At 36.9% G+C, this 15,047-nt stretch overlaps 1 protein-coding gene across 19 annotated transcripts in view; it reads right to left on the reverse strand.

Annotated features, from left to right (window-relative positions):
- NRXN1 (neurexin 1) overlaps positions 1 to 15,047 on the reverse strand; it is a 1,071,251-nt gene that overhangs the window by 39,669 nt on the left and 1,016,535 nt on the right. The window lies entirely within an intron of this gene.

Below are 15,047 nucleotides of genomic sequence, written 5' to 3' on the forward strand. Positions count from 1 at the left end.
GTGGTCACTACCTAACGAAGTATACATTCTGGTTCTTACCTGCAAACAACTTATTGTGCCCACTCTATTGTAAAGCACAGGAACAAATCACTCATTACTACAAATAACAATAATCAAGTCAATATAAGTAGCCTATTTTTATTGAAATGTAACAGTGCTCCATATCTATTACTTCATTAAATATTCACCAACAGCATCCTTGTTCAGAACATAAGTGAAGGTGCTATCATCCTGAGTGTTATAGTTAAATACCTGCTCAAAAAAACAAAACAAAACAAAAAAACCCAAATTCATTTGTACACTCATTTACTCCATTCAAATGTTTGAACATCGGCATTCACTAATATTTAGGGAAAAGGTTAAATATCCCTGAAAACAGCCAGCTTTCCCATTTCTTTAATGCACCCCCCTCCCCCACCCCAACTGATCAGCCTTAGGTTATTACAAAAACTGACCATAAATCAGCTGTCTGCTTGGGAAAAAGACAGACTTGAAAGCCATTTGATTTTCTTCAAGATTTTCTTGGCTGCTTAAAATGTATGTAATGGTTTCAGAATGGTGAAAGTGGGTTAGATAGGAAAAAGTCCATTACAGTAAAGAGATCACAGTACCTTACTTATTCTAACATGCATTTTGATACTGGACATCCTAACAGACAAAACCCAAAGGGAAAGATAGGGATGAGAAAATAATGCCACAGATACATTAATTTAAAGAAAATTATAGAAGAAATAAAAGAACTGGATGACTAATAAAAAAAGAACATTATATTTTAGCAATATTTATGCAAAATAATAAACCTGCAAAGTTGAAACTTGGTGTCAGGAAAGTTCAAATTAAATGTATATTTTAAAAGAGACAGTATCTCTCTTATACTATTTCTTTAAGCTAATGATAACCTCTATGCTCATATTGCATTTCCATTTTTAGCCAAAGCAATGTAGAATAGATGGGAAAAAAAAAGTGAAGTTTAAATTTTTAGGAAGCCATTGGAATAATCTATCCTCCTGAATTCTCACTAATTAGAATTTGGGAGGCAAGACTTCCAAAGACTGCTGGTAGTGGCGTGGAGGTGCTGAACGGGAAGCTAGAGTATGCCTGTGATGAAATGCGTTCCCCCTCTGTTCCGGTTTCTGCACAAAGCACCTCCTGAAATGGGTTTGGCCATTTCCAAATTAAATAAATACTGACAGATGTTTACAATGCAAATCTAGGCTTCTAGCTGTGTCAATATGAATTTCTCTGGTCCAAGTATTGTGACTGAAAGGACTAATTAGTCACACAGGTTGAACTGAAATCCTTCTTCATTATGAGGCCAAAAACCAGATTTTATAATTATAGAAATGCCAATGATGGATAGTTTCAACTAACATAGCTCCAAAATTCAAGCTTTCACTGTTGGCATTTATCACGCAAGGGAATGGAATCAAGTTTTAGTCAAGCCGTCATGTATCTTCTTGTACTGAGCCAGAACTTAGTGATCTCCATTTTACATATTAGGAAACTGAAGTTAAAAAATCAAATGATCTGTTTGACCACATTATTCTGCAAATTAATGGCAAAACTATGAGATTTATCCAGACCCCTAATATATTGTAATTGTCTCTTATTCCAGATGACTTCTATCCATCTATTTATTACCCAATCACCCATCCATCCCTCCATCCATCACCATTTATTCTCCAAAGGTTGATGATGTAGTTTATAAAGATACATGATGAAATAATGTGTTGTTTGTTTGTTTGTTTGTTTTTTTGTGGTACATGCCCCTAGTGGGAACCGAACCCAGGACTCTGCCGATGCTCAACCGCTGAGCCAAACTGGCCAGGGTTAATGAAATAAATTTAAAATAAGTTAAAAGGTGGCAAAAGGAGAGTCCTGGGTTTTAATAAATGACCACTAATGCTGCCATGAAGAAAACACATACAAGGAGACACACACACAGCTACTGCATCGCTTGATACGGTTCACACATACCACTAAAAAAAAAAAAAAAAATGAATTCTAGAGTTCAGAACTTTAAAATCCAGTTACACAACTTCAGATACTAACTGCAGTTATTTTGAAATGGAGTAAACCCAGAAAACTTGTATTTACTAGCGGTAATCTTTACATAACTATTTTTTTAAAAGACCTTAAATCCCTTGCCTCTCATCTCTGCACATAAATGCATAACTAAATTCTTGGGGACAGAAAGAAAAGGTAAATTTCTGAATTTCTCCTGCTTATTTTCCCCCTCTACTTAGAACATTGCAGGCCATGCTAGCTACAAAATTAACTCAATGAACTCTCTGTCTCTCTTCTCATTAATCCACTGATGAAAATCTTTCCAACTTCGAAGGTCTCTCTTATTAACTACTGTTTTCACAATCTAAGTGCTAAGGAGATATTTATCTTTGTCTCTCTCACACAACGATCATTAGAGTTTTGTCAAATTATCTCTTATTAAATCTTGGGAATAAATAAATGGAAGTGACCCTTTATTAGTAATACTGATTGTTTCTCCAGATACAATCTAGGCAGTCATTCATTGATCAGGGCGGTCTTATTTACATGGTGGCCCTAGACTTGGTGAAAAATCACAGGCATAGAAGGAGCCACAGACACCTAGTTACCCACATTTATTTCCTACTGGGCAGTACCATGATCAATGTCTTTTTGCTAGAGCTTTAACCTGGGAATATATGAGAACGTCTATCCCACACAATGCTGGAGAATGGAACAGCAGGAAATAGGGTATATAGTGTAGTTGGAAATGATGATGACTTAGTTAAGAGAAAGTTGATTTTCTGATTTTTTTTTTTTTTTGACCCGTGAGTTGAATATATATGCAAAGTTCTATACTGAGCTCTCTCAACTAAACCAACATCTGAGTAGCACCTCTATGACTGTTTCTATCAAGCAGTGATTGAGAGTGAATGTTATATGGCTCATAAGCTACAATGTTATAGCATTCCCAGTCTTTGCTGGTTCTAGTTAAACTGAAACTCCACGCTTCCATATCTGACTACTTCATTTCTTATGGTGCATATTCTGGTTCATCGATACATATTTGCAGTGCTGTAGTGTGGAACCACTTCATTTTAATTTGTAGTATGCTGATCAATATAGAAAATATATACTAGTCCAGATATTAAGTCTCATTCTGAATCTCATGAGCAATATGCATCATTTTGGACTGGTTTCTGTGTTCTCAATAGTATACATGAGTACACACACACACACACACACACACACACATTCCATGTACATATGTATACTACATATATGAATATATATGCATATATAATTATTTATATATAAATCACAATAACTTCTCTATTTCACAGAGATATTTTGGAGATCAAATTAGATATGTACGAAAGCCCTTTGAAAATGTGTTCCCACAATGCAGCATTTCTGTAAGTTATCATTACCACTCATAAGGAATCACTTTAGTTTCGTGCATGGCAGTATAAAGAACAGTTCTGGGGAGTGCTTTAAGAGAGCGGCCACATATCAACTTAACTGAACAAATTTCATTTCCATGTCCTGACATCCTCTTGTCCCCTCAGTGGAAGAGGATCTGTCCCTTTCACTCCAACTTGACCCTCACATAAATGCTGGTATTCTGAGGCTAACCCCTGTTATACCAAGATAGGATTCCTTTTGGCATTGCTAGTTTTGGGTATATATGCCAATCTCACTGGTAACTTACAAGAGAGGTAGTGCCAACTCATGCCTGGCACAGTGGTCCCCTACTCTCCAGCTAAGATCTCCTGGTGAACCACTGCACACATATAGGGGTACTGGAGCTCCCACGAAATCTCCTTAGTCACTTTCCTGGGACTTAGAAGGTATGGCAACTCAATTTATTTTATCTCTGCACTCAAAGTTTACTTCTAATTCATGTCCTCCTGTCTCTAGAGCATCTAAATGAACAGATAAACAGGTAAAAGAGATCACTTAGTGAACAGTGATAATTAAGGAAAGAGAGACAGAAGAGAGGAAGAGGGGGAGGAGCTGAAGGGAGGAGAAGAAGAAGAAACTAAGAGTGATCCATGTAGCACAATGTTACTTATTATACTGGCTTTATTTGTTTCTAACGTGACATTGCTTATAGTTGTGTCCTCCATTGGGTTAATAGTATGCTAATTAATTCTTATAAGACACTGAGTAGCATTTTTTTTTTTTTTTTTAGTGCATTAGAGTAGTGGAGGTATGTGCCTTTCCAAATTATGCTGGTGGGAATGCAGATTGGTGCAGCCACTATGAAAAACAGTTCTGGAGTTTTCTCAAAAAATTAAAAATTCAAGTGCCATTTGACCCAGTGACCTCACTTCTGGGAATATATCCTAAGAACCCTAAAACAGCAATCAGAAAGAATATATGTACCCCTGTGCTCATCGCGGTGCTATTTATAAAGGCTAGGATCTGGAAACAGCCCAAGTGTCCATCAGTAGAGGAGTAGATGGAACAATTGTGGTACATTTACACAATGGAATATTATTTGGCTGTAAAAAAAAAAAAAAAAAAAAAAAAAAAAGGATCTCTTACCCTTTCAGACAGCATAGAGAATATTATATTAAGTGAAATAAGCCAGTCAGAGAAAGACAAGTCACATGGTCTCACTCATATGTGGAATCGAATGAACAAAACAAACTGAGGAACAAAATAGATCCAGAGACCTGGAAGCAGGGAACAGACCAATGAATGACAGAGGGAGGGGCGGGCGGGCGGGAAGAGACTGACCCAAGAATTTATATGCTTAACCCATGGACACTGACAATAGTGAAGGCCGGGGGAGGGCCGATGGGAGCGAGCGGGGTTGAGGGGGTCAATGGGGAAGACATCGTAATATGTTCAACAATAAAGATAAATAAATTTTAAAAAGGTTGGGGACTGCTTAGGTGTTTGTTTTATTTCATATACTTCTGTGGATCAGTTTTACATCTCCAGAACATCTAAAACAGAACTTCAATAGAGTTGATTTAAAATGTTATCACCAGTGATCGTATACATATACAATATATATGTATATCAATACAAGTCATACACCTTAAAATTTTTTATATTTAAAATTTTTTAAAATTTCAAATTGACAAATTCACATGTGTCAATTATACTTCAATAAAAATGGAAAAATGTGATCACACTAAAATCTAATTTAAGTATTTGCAATTTAAATAAAAGCATTTTATGAAAACTATGATTATTAAAATATAATTAATATATTTAAGAGTGAAGAATTCATCTTGACATTAAAAAGAGAAGAAATATTACACATGACACTTGAATTAGTAGAATCACTTCAAATAATCTTATCCTGATTATCATCTTAAGCTCACTACATCTAGGTGTATTTGTCACAATTGCTCATTTATAGCAGCTCATGAAATCTCAAAATATAAGTGAGTAAGTATGGATTATTTTTTAGTATTATAACTCTTAAGAGTGGAGTTGAGAATTGTGGCAAAGTCACACTTTTCAAAGATTTTATCTGCCTTCTAATATCTCTAGAAGTGACAATAAACTTTTATAACTGGTTTCTATGTTATACCTCATAGGTGGAAATTTTGGTAGAGAAATAGCAAAAAGTGACATTATCTTTAACTGAAAAGACAGAATGATTGTAAATTAGAAGAAAAAAAAGGCTAAAAACGTCTTGCAGTAAGTTGGTCTGCCTGCTTTTATGAAGCATTTCTGTCCTTTGAGAAAGCAATAGATATAGCCTGCTTTCTAGAAGGAACCGAAAACAAATAGTTGGCTATCATTCTGTGGTTTTTCTTATACACCACTCCCCCAACTCTCCCTGGCTGCCCTGGACTCTATTGAAATAGTCTTAAATCATAAGAACCTTTATTTGATTATAAGGAAACTATGCCTTTACAATGCTTTCCTTCAAAATCTAACTACAGGATGGAAGTTTTACCTTCTTCCTGAAATAAACTGCATGAAGATAAGAGCCAACTAAGACCAGCCATCAAATTCAGACCAAGAAAAAAATTCACTAATAAAACTGATAGCTTTTGATTGATGCTTTCCTTCACTCTTTCAGTCATTAATTCGTTCATCCATTCACAATCACTTATTGCAATACCTTTGATTACATAGGAGTTGAGCAGAAGAGGAATACCAGATTTCTCTGCCTTCGATTTCATGGAGAATGTTAGGTGGGTGACATATGAAGGTTGACTGTGAGCAGAAAATCTCTCTTTGACCATTAAGCATGGAAGGAGCAAGAGTTTAAGAGCTAGACAGACTGGGCTGAAATCCCAACTCTGCCACTTATTAGTTCTGTGACTTTGGACATATTGTCTAAATTTTCTCAGTCTTTTCCTATGTAAAAATGAAGTTATTTATACATGTTTTACACGATTATTATGAGTATTATATTCTGTGAGGCTGGATAGACACAAGCATTGTCTAGCACAGTAGCTGGTCCTTAGAAGATGTTATTAAGAGTATTTGTTGTGGTGACACATTCTCACTTTGCTCTCCTAGGCAACTGAGATCTTTAGACAGACATTCTCTTCACAAAGAAAGTGCAATTACCAGACTTAAACTCACACTTCCATGTTCGAATATCCTATAAAAAAGCAAATCATATATTTGACATAAGAGCACTTTTTAAAACACCTCCAGAAAATCACAATACCATCAATGTATTGAAAAGCCAAGAAGCCTTTCTTCTCCCTAGCTGCATGTTGTAACCAAGTATTTGCTAAATTTGTTTCAGAGTCTGGAGACTCTTTGAGTTTTCTTCTCCAGTCCCTTACAGTAAAGAGAAGGGAAGTGTACGTTGGCAAGGTCAGGTGCGTGGTATCAAACCACTGCACTACTCGGTGTTAGGCTAGGATTTCCTGGCTGTCCCTCATGTTGGCATCCCCCTCCTTCCATTGCCCCCAGTTTCATGCTGGGGTACAGGAAAGATACAAATATCAGTGGGATTAATTCACTACTTTCCCTAAGTTTCTCAAACATGATTTTTTTTTTTTTCAATTCTGTCCTACATTTTATTGAAAACTTTAAGCAAGGCCTTTAAGAAATACCAGGGAATTCGGAGTTGCCAGAGCAGGTATCAGTTGGTACAAAGTGCTCTAAACTAGGGACCAACAGAAGAACTTATGGGCAGATGCTGAGGGAGAATATTGCAAATTGTCTTCTACTGACTGAGGACCAGGAGCCTCATTAAAAAGCCTGCCTTGGTGTATGCATTTCGTTAGATGGCCTCTGTGCCTGACTCTTCTCACAGGTATTGGGGTGTTTTATTTAGTTATATGGTGGTCCAATGACTGCGTCTTCAACCACTATTAACACATTCTTTTTGCCATTAAAATAGTTGTGATAAGTAAAGGCTACATGTAGGCCACATAGCCGGCTAAGGGATTAACCATGCCCTCTCTTGGTTAGCCGCTTCTCTCTAGCTTTGCATGTACCCCCAGTTCCAGTCAATTCTGACCTGTTTCCGCACAGTTGCTATCATGCCCCTCCCACCTGAGGTACCCTTTTCCTTCCCTCACCTCTGCAATCACTCTCTCTCCCTTCCCTTCATTCTTATGACAGGATGCCTGATGATTAAGGACAAGAAATAAGCTTTCTGTTCACTAAAACTTTTGTCATTTGTCATCGTGAGAACTTGTGAAATTATGTGTCACCTTTTAAATAGGAAGTTCAGAAGACAAGTTTGCTTAATGGTTTGGAATGACTGCTAGGAGCACTGGTACCTGTAACTCAGGAGTGATCTCAGATGCCAACGAGAATAGTAACCCTGCCTGTTCCTGGGTCCCCAAACTCTTCTTTTTTTTCTTAGTCGATAACTGCTCTCACAAATTTTTCTCTTGTGTTTATCACCACCAGGCTTTATAGACACCCTTTTTCCATTTCAATTTTTCTCCTTCAGATATGCTTTGAGCTGGAAATCCAGAAAGTTAAGGTTCTTTAACTATCTTGAGAAATAATAAATTGAGAATAAATAAGAGGATGCCAGCCCTGGCTGGTTTGGTTCAGCAGTTAGAGCGTTGGCCCACGGTCCCGAGAGACCTGGGTTTGGTTCCCGCTAAGGGCACGTAGCTCGGTTGCAGTTTGTCCCCAGCCCTGGTTGGGTTGTGCAGGTGGCAACCACTCCATGTGTCCCTTTCACATCGATGTTTCTCTCTCTCTCTCTCTCCTTTCCTCCCACTCTATCTGAACAAAAAAGGAAAAATGTCCTCGGGTGAGGGAAAAAAAAAAAAAAGAGGATGTCAGAGAGACTCTCAAATAAGAAAGCACTGGTGTTTTAGGGCACTGGGTCAAAGCTCATGGCTGAAACTCACAAGACCTGTCAGTTTCCTCAAGATGTAAAGTTCCTTATAAAGATAGCACACTTATTTGTAAGTGACCAGTAATATTTTTACTATGATAATTCTCAAATAGGCGTTTCTTATTTCATAAGTCCAAGAAACCTTGTTGTAACTAGACTCCAAATACATCAATTTCTATTTTCCAAGACCTATGCAAATAGATGCCCAGCCTCTGTTGATACTCCGTTGAGTTTGCTGGGAGGAAGATGAACAATGTCACAGGAAAGTAGTTGTATCACTGTCTTTGACCACCTTGCTACCAGAAACACTGGGGGAACAGTGGCTTGTATTTATCGGACTCTGTTGCTGCCATGCAGCTGTTCAGCTATATTTACCCAGGGTGGGTAATTCATCTGTGTATCCTGAGTGGATAGAGCGATGCTCTCTGTGGTAGCCCCTTTTCTGGTTTCCTAGGACCAGCTTTTCAGTTGATAAACTGAGGATCTTATAATGCTGCTCCCCAATGATTTGGTACATGGGCACTGGGTTTAAATCTGGAGCTGTTAGAACCTGGGTGATTTGTTTAACTCCTCACTTTTGCAAATGGGAAGAATGCTGTACCAATCCCTGCAATGTAGTTGTAAGAAATAAGAAAATCATTATCCATGAAATGTTTCAACACTTCTGGTACATAATAAACACTATATGTTTCAACATTCCTGGTACTGTTCCTGGTACATAATAAATGCTAAATAAATCTTAGCTATTCTCACCATTATCATTATTATTATTATTATTACATAAGACATGCACATACGTTACCTCTAACCTGCCAGAGGTAGCATGTTCATCATTGAAGTGGGCAAAACCCCAATATCCTAATAACCACGACAGGTAGAATATCTACATTTGCCCTTGCCTAGAATATTGTGAAAAGGACGGGAAAGAAAGCCAAGGATTGCAGGTAGAATGCAAATGTACTTTCCCGTGAATGTCCTATTTTGCTCTTCAACTCTTCAACTCCACTTTATTTCAAAACATACTCCAAACCATTCCAAAGCATTTTCAAGTTGGAAAGCCTTCTTTTTTGTTTCACAATAAGCTAAATGCAGGTGCAAACTCAAGGGAGACAGACCTTGGAAATTTTAAGTATGTTGCTATGGCAATGGTTTGCAAGAATGTGTATGAGTTTCATCTTAGCTCTCAAGCATTCAACCAAGTTCATATGTGGAGGTTCAAATGACTAGACACAATGTTTTTCATTCATTGTTTCTTGAAAGGTTTGGAAATAACTCTGTTGCTTATAGCAACCAGAAACCTCAAAATCCTTCCTTCCTTCCTTCCTTCCTTCCTTCCTTCCTTCCTTCCTTCCTTCCTTCCTTCCTTCCTTCCTTCCTTCCTTCCTTCCTTCCTTCTCTCCTTCCTTCCTCCCTCCGTCCCTCCTTCCCTTTCCTTCCTTACCTACCTACCTACCTACCTACCTACCTACATACCTACCTACTATGCAAATGTGGAGATCTAGTCATTCATCATGTGTTCTTAGCTGGACAATCTCAGCTTGGCTGCTCTAAGGTAAGCTGTATAAATAAATTCAATGGTAGTCACTTTTACCATTGTTATAAACACAAAATTGCACTCTCAATATGAAAGAGCTGTACAAATTTTCTACTGATTTTCACATTAATTACCTCATTCAAAATGTACATATATCCTTAAAGAAGCATGATAATTATTTAGGGATGCTCAATTAAAGCAAACTTTCAGTGTAATGAATTGTGGAGGAACTTTTAAAAAGGGTTACATCCTATAATGCAGGAAAGAAAATTAAAATATATAATTCTAGTTATTAAATCAAATTCCCCTGCCCCTCAAAAAGGCACCACACCAATAACAACAAAGATACATATAAAAGATGTAATTTTATCTCATGTGAACCATCACCACCTCAGTTGTTCTTAAATGGTTTAGTTGATGCTTCTAAATTGCAAAACCTGCCAATGAACTGATTCATTGTGATTCATTGGCAATAAAAACAGCAATCCCGGAAAAAAAAAAAAAAGCATTTTCCCCATAAATAGAGTTCAAGGAACACTAAAATTGGAAAGTTTTAAAGCTATCTACTTGGTAATGGAAATAATTCTTAACAAATTCTCTTCAAATTGCAAGACTTTTTCCATCTAAAATGGAACTATGCAAATTAAGTCAATATTAAAATAAAAAATTCATTCACCACCAAAACAACAAAAACACCTGGATTTCTAAGAGTGTATATTCTTTAGTTTTCCTACCAAACGTTTTTACTGCAAATTATCCATTGTGATACAAAGTGCCCTACATAAGGGACCCTGCTATCTCCTGCATTTGGTTACTGACAAAACTTACACTAAAGCATTATTAGCTACCAAAGTCTGGCAGTTATTTAAAATTCATTTTCCGCCCTGGCCGGTTTGGCTCAGCAGTTGGAGTGTTGGCCTGCGAACCAGAGAGTCCGGGGTCTGGTTCCTGCTAGAGGCACGTACCAAAAAAAATAAATAAATAAATAAATAAGCCTTAAACTTATAAAATTCATTTTCCTGCTTTAACTTTGACCCATTTTGCAAATTGCACACACAACATAATCATTCTCTCCAAGACACTGTGTGATTTAACAGCTTGTCAATACACAGTACTTTAAAACTGCAGTGATACTCCCTGCCCCTCCCCCGCCCCAAGAAGCCTACAGCAATGCTGGAATTAAACAAATGAGAACACAATAATTACCAATGCAAACTGTCAAGTGGATCTCAAAAGAAAAACAACCCGAAAACACAACAATCAGCAGTTTCAAGCTCTAACAAGAATCTACATTAAGTTCTCATTTATTTTAAACAAAAATAGATTAAGCCTTTTGAAAAATGTTCACTGAAATTTCCATGGAAATAGGGCAAAACAACTAATGGGTCTTTTACATCTCTAATTCCTATGGTGCTGATGCATTGGGGAAGTCTTTGATCGTATACTCTTTCCAAATACTTTCTGATCTACATTTCTGTAACCAGGTTCATCCCCACAGCAAATAGTATGGAAAATGGTTTGAAAGTGGATATGGAGCAGGTGAGTGGGTTATATCACATGTTGTGACTCCTCCAATTCCCAAAAGCCCCCAAACCTTACTTCAATAATTTTATGAGTGGTAACTAAATTAAAGTGAGCATTAAAGGCAACTGGAAAGGGAAAATCATTATTAAATTATCTGGTGTGTTTGTGTATGAATGGGAGGAGTAGGCATTCAAATATTTGAGTAGAGAGTACTGATTATAAAATGTGTAGCTAAATCTCCGGATTCTTTACAGATAATAACTAACTAGCTTCTCCCCCTAGCAACCATGTTGAGTCTCTATGAAGCAACATGGATTGATTACTTCTATCATATATGTCTTGTCTGAAATAATTTTACACTGATGCTAATGTTCCTTTACTTATTTTGTATCCAATAACAGAATTAGAATATCAAATTTAAAAAAAATTAAGCATTGTACCGTAAGAAGCCTGCAACACCAATCAGAAAGAATATATGTACCCCTATGTTCATAGCAGCACTATGTAGAATAGCTAAGATCTGGAAACAACCCAAGTGTCCATCAGTAGATGAGTGGATAAAAAAGCTGTGGTACATACACACAGTGGAATATTATGCAGCTGTAAAAAAGATCTTTTATCCTTTGAGATGACATGGAGGAACCTGGAGAATATTATGCTAAGTGAAACAAGCCAAGCAGAGAAAGACAAATCTCACATTATCTCACTTATTTGTGGAATATAATGAACTAAGCAAACTGATGAACAAAATTGACCCAGCGACATAGAGGTAGGGTACAGACTGACAAACCTCAGAAGAGGGGGGTCTGGGGAGGAAGAGAGAAACCACAGAACTTATATGCATGTATGCACGACCAATGGACATAGACAATTGGTCTATGGGGATGGGGCAGGGGGGATGGGGAGGAGGGTGTCAATGGGGGTAAAGGAGAAACATCTGTAACAAAAACAAATTAATAAAAATAATTTTAAAAATTAAGCATTGTGATAAAATTGGTCAACTCATCTGAACTCAGCTTTTGTTTGCTACATTTCTCTTATCTTTAAACTCATAGAAGAACTGCCTGCTTCACAAATTGAGAATGTAAGTGGGATTCCTGAAACTGGTCCAGGAGAGGACACAGCATTCTGAGATTCCACTGGGAGTTCAATCATTATCAAACCCACTGACTTGAGGCACATCACTCCCTATCCCAATAATAAGTAGGTGAGACTAGATGACCCCCCAGGTCCCTTTAAAATGTAAAAAACAAGGGGTACACAAGGGAATCTTATGGTAATGGTATAGTTAAGTATCTTGATTGCAGCGGTGGTTACAAGAAGCTACACATGATGAACACACACACACACACACACCTATGTGCATGTATAACTGGTGAAATGTGCATAAATTCTATGGCTTACAGCAGTATCAATATTCTGGTTTTGCTATTAGACTATAATTATGCAAGATGATAACACGGGGAAGTTGGGTAAAGGCTGCAGAGGATCTCCTGTATCTTTCCTTGCAACTATCTATGAATTTTTAATATTTTCAAAAGAAAAGATTTTTAAAATGTATATGTGTGTGTGTGTGTGTGTGTGTGTGTGTGTATGTACACAAACATAAATATAATGATTTTTAATTTCATGAAATGGTTCACTGATAAACAAAGATGAAATAACAATATACAGGGCCTGATGCTTTCTATATGAAGTGGAATTTATTAGGTCCAAACAACTAACTTTTCTTCTAAATATGATAGTTTTTACCTACCACAGTTAGTGCTTTTACAGTATTAGTTAAATACCTTAAATATTGGCTATTTCATCATGATTTGGAGTAGGGAAATTGTCACATGACAGATTGCTACTAGAGATGCCATTTTTGCTCATCCTTCTGTTATTTATCCTTGAATATGGAATCTTAAAGATTAAAGCACCAAATAACTAAAATTTTCAACAACAAATATTCCATTAATTTAAAACAAAATACAAATATAATAAAATAAAACCAACACAATTAAAAAGGTAGTCTCAGGGATTTACTAAGTTCAATACTTATGTCCTGAGGATTCTATAATTTCTGCCCAATGAACTTCTCATATGATAATCTTACTTCATCCCTAAAATCCTACAGAATCCTATTCACCTAAGAGTTAAGTTGTGCTCAACTTAAGTTAAGTTGGTTCTTCTGATCTCCACAAGGTCTAAAAACAATGGCTAGTGACTTAGCAATTTTGTGCCTTATATGAGTTTCAAAATTTGATTATTAAGTGAGATAAATGGGGCAAAAGAAAGTGATAAATGCCAGTTACTTTTAGAGGGGAAATACATTTAGAGGGGAAAGTTGAAGAAAAGAGGAAATTATAAAGGAAAGAATGAGCAGAAGGAAGGAGGAGTAAAGGAAGAAAAGGGTCCCCCACATGTTCGGATAGCGACTGGGCGTTTCACGCCATTTCATAAATGAGACCAGTGACAGAGGCATCTCAGACCTAGGAAAGCAGGATGAATATCTCACCCAGTGAGATGTGCAATAGGTGTTGGTTTCAGAATTTCTGAAAGGCCAAGAGAAAGGAAGCATACTCAAATCTACAAGTAAACATAAGTTAATCCATCAAACCAGCTGTGCTAGCCAACTAAACTGAGTCTTAGCACTTAGCTCTCTTCTGGCAGCAGATTTCATTCTCCTTAAATACCAAACCTTAAGACACAGAACAGAAAAGTGCCTCACAGAGGACTGTCCTGTCCTTGAACATTCTGTACCAAACAATAGAAGCTAAAAAAAAACTGTGAAGGCAATTTCTCAGTCACATTAATTAAAAGGAGCAAAGAATGATAAGTGATCTGATGAAATTCTTTCAGAGTCCTTGCGTGTTTTTCCCAGAGATAATTCTACCATGTTCATCACATTTAAAATGGTAAGAGGAATTACTCTCAATAAGAAAATAAGATCTATAAGAGGCAATGAGACAAGAAAGACACTAAGGTGGCAAGCTGGCCACATGTTCCCGGGCTGCTGCCTGTATTTCACGTGACCTTAAGGAAAAGAACGGCCAAGAAGGGTGTGGTCATCACACCTCGTAGCACCTTGCCCTCCTTGGCCCTCTCTATTGCCACAGCGCCATGGCAATCCTCATGCTTGACAGGTCCAGGGAATGCTTTCAAGTTGAAGTGTTTCAAGCTAAGGGTGTCCCGGAAATCACATCTATCATTATAAGATTACCCAAAAACCTAAGTCTTGACTGTACATATCAATTTGTACTCCAAACTGCTGATTTCCAAGACATCCACCAAATCCTATGTTTACATGCTGATAATAAATAGAAAGAAAGAAAAAAAAATCAAAGCACAGTCACTACATTTTCCATATTTTAAGAAGTCTTGAAATTATAAATGTCTAAGTTCTAATTTCATTGCCTGTGTCTGAGAATATTTCCTTGCTAAATATTTCCAATTACTAGAGACACCTGCAAGCTGTATTAGTTTTTATATATAAATTGTGAACATCCCTAAAAATAATTTGTCCTACACACCTAACCTTTTGCTGCCAACATAGATCCAACTTTCTTTTTCATCTTTATAGAAAAATGCTTACAAAGACTTGTTCTCTGAGGGTCTCATTTGGCATTTATTAAATTTATTTTTTCATAAATCTTTATCGGTGATGAGACTTCTCTCAAACTGTGCTATTGATTGCTTATGTCTTCACTTTCCTTACCACTTCCA

This window comes from Molossus molossus, unplaced genomic scaffold (genome assembly GCF_014108415.1).
Source record: "Molossus molossus isolate mMolMol1 unplaced genomic scaffold, mMolMol1.p scaffold_m16_p_15, whole genome shotgun sequence".
Lineage (NCBI taxonomy): Eukaryota > Metazoa > Chordata > Mammalia > Chiroptera > Molossidae > Molossus > Molossus molossus.